This window comes from Triticum dicoccoides, chromosome 3A (genome assembly GCF_002162155.2).
Source record: "Triticum dicoccoides isolate Atlit2015 ecotype Zavitan chromosome 3A, WEW_v2.0, whole genome shotgun sequence".
Classification (NCBI taxonomy): Eukaryota; Viridiplantae; Streptophyta; class Magnoliopsida; order Poales; family Poaceae; genus Triticum; species Triticum dicoccoides.
Window position 1 is genome coordinate 610773965 of NC_041384.1, and position 2788 is coordinate 610776752.

The window sequence follows — 2788 nt, forward strand, 5'->3', positions numbered from 1 at the left end:
CGTCAGCCTTTTCAAACTGTTTGATCTGGTTTTTCTTTTTCCTTCTTTATATACTTTGTTTTCAATAATGTTATCCAACGAACGTCAGGTAGGAGAGGTGGCAATCCAACATCATTTGATGGTAGTTTTAGTTGTGAGCTCCGTAAATTGCCTTCTCGAAGAGACAATGTGCCATGTCGCCCGAAAAAAAATGCCACCTCACACCACTTCCTCACAACTAAAACCGCCACAAAATCGTTCGCATATGCCACCCTCACTGGCGAACGTTCGCCAGCTAACATGGTCCTTTGTTTTTCTTAGTTTCTTTCTATGTTTTTCTTTTTTGTTTCATTGTCAGTTTTTTTTTGTTTTTCCAACACATGTCTACTTTGTCATAAGTTGTACATCTTTCGTATACATGTAAAACATTTTTATCCCCGTTTAACATTCTTAAAATACATGTTTAGCATTTTTATCAAAACATGTTTTGAATATATATTTCAAATACATGTTAAAACATTTTCTCAATACATGTTGAAACATTTTTTGAATGATTAAAATTTTTATTTTGAAGTATGCAAACATTTTTGTAAATTGAATAAATATTTTTTTGAAAATTTCACAAATACATTTATGAAACTTGTGACTATTTTTTATATTGTATGAACATTCTAAAATGTCATGTACATTTTTAAAAAATTGTACTTTTTAATTATCACAAAAAATTTCATACACATGATTAACATTTATACTTTTTTCATTCACGTTATACATTTTTTTCATATACACCCGAATTATTTTTCTATACATGTTTAACATTTTTCAAATATAATATTAACATTTCCCAAAAAAATTGTAAAGTGTTTTTTATAATAAATATACATGCATATATATTTCAAATATTTCAAAATATAAACCAAAATAATAAAATTGAAAATAAAAATGGGAAGGAAAGACGAAAAAAATCACGCATGACGCCAGTGTGACGTGGCTTGTAGTTACTGGGCCAGCCCAGTTCAGGCTCGCTGCAGGCGAGCCGTGCCTAGGCGCCGCAGTAGGCGGCACAAAGCCGTGCCCCTATTTGACGTAGATGAAATGCTAGTACCGCTCAATATGAGCTATACATAGCTTTTCCGGTTATACGGATGGGCCACATTTAGGGTCTCGTATATCCGGTTGGGCTCTGTTAGGGTAATTAGTCCTGCAAATAGCTGAATGCACATTTGCAACGAGGCAATCTCTACTCCTAAGAACAACTCTACCAGACCCGGCAAAACGCCGGCCCGCAAAACGCGTTTGCAGTTCGCGTAAAACAGCTTTTGCAGGCCGGCGCGAGCTGGCACAATGCAGACCCGCAAACGGATACGTAAAAAAAATATTCGCGGAATATGTTTTTTTACGGGTCGGCTATGGGGGTTCTGCTCGGACACCACCGTGACGACCCGCAAACAGATAAACTGCAAATCTCGCATTTGACATAGGATTTCACAAACAAGTTCAAATTCAAACGACACAACCAGTTTTACGCGTAAATAGAAGCCAAGTTCATTACGGCTAACGCAAAAGAGGGCCCTGCAAAAGGTTTGCGCCCATGTCCGGCATCATCTTGATCGATCTTCACTCCGCGCCATCGAGTCCACCTTGGAGTTCATCGGCGCCACCGAATCCACCTCCGGAGCTTGTTCCAACTCCCGCACCGAAATCATCCACATTGCCACCATATGGAGCGGAGAAAACATCACCGGAACTGTAGCACGAACCGGCCGACGCCACCATTCTTCTCTTCAAGATTTCCCTCCTTGCCATATCATGCCATGTTTTGGTGAGGTCGTCCATGTCATTGCGGTTCATTGACATGATCTTGTTCTCTTCGGCGAGCAACATGGACATAGATTTGTTTTCGGCGGCTCGTGCTCTTCTCTCCTCGATGGCAGCTTTGCGCAACCCCTCTTCCTTGAGCAACTAAGGAATCGCCAAGACCGAAGGCGCATACCTTCCGGCCATTTCGTCGAACACCTCGCTCGCGGGGGAGCGGCACCGTTGAACGGCATCGCCAGAGCACCTCCTTGCGGTGGGATGTAGCGAGAGGTTGAAGAAGGTGGCTTCTTTGAAGCCGGAACCTTCCTCCGCTTTACGCCGCAACCTTGGCAACCTTCTCCACCGCCGGCCGGGATCGCGCTGCCGCCCGAAGTGCTGGCCATTGCGGCGGGGGCGACCGGATTCCCGCCCTGCACGACCACGTTGCCCTGCCGCTTGCGGGCAGGCGCAGCTTGGGCTTGGGCGACGGCGGCAGGGCCAACTTGGCCGGCGACGATATCCGCCCGAGCGGAAGGGGCGTGCTCGACCTCGACGGTGACGGAGGACAGCAGGGGGTCGTCCATGGCGGCGACGGACGGCCGGGGAAGAGCAGTCGGAGCTTGCCGAGTGGGGACAATGGTGGCGGAGGGTGCGGGGAGCGGGAAGGGCCACGCGGAAATGTCCCTCTCGCCAAATCTCGCGCGGGATAGGGGTTGAGCTCGGGTCGGCCTCCCAGACCGTGAAGATAGAGGTTGGGGGAGAAGATTTTGCAGAGTGAGGGCAATGGTGGCGGAGGGTGCGGGGAGCGGGAAGGGTCGCGCGAAAATGTCCCTCCCGCCAAATCTTGCGCGGGATAGGGGTTGAGCTCGGGTCGGCCTCCCAGCCCGTGAAGATAGAGGTTGGGGGAGAAGATTTGCCGCGCCCTGCAAAAAAAATTGCGGGCCGGGGCGGGATGCGAGGTCTGCTCGTGCAGATTTTCTGGCCCCGACCCGCAAATTGGCGGTTATTTTGC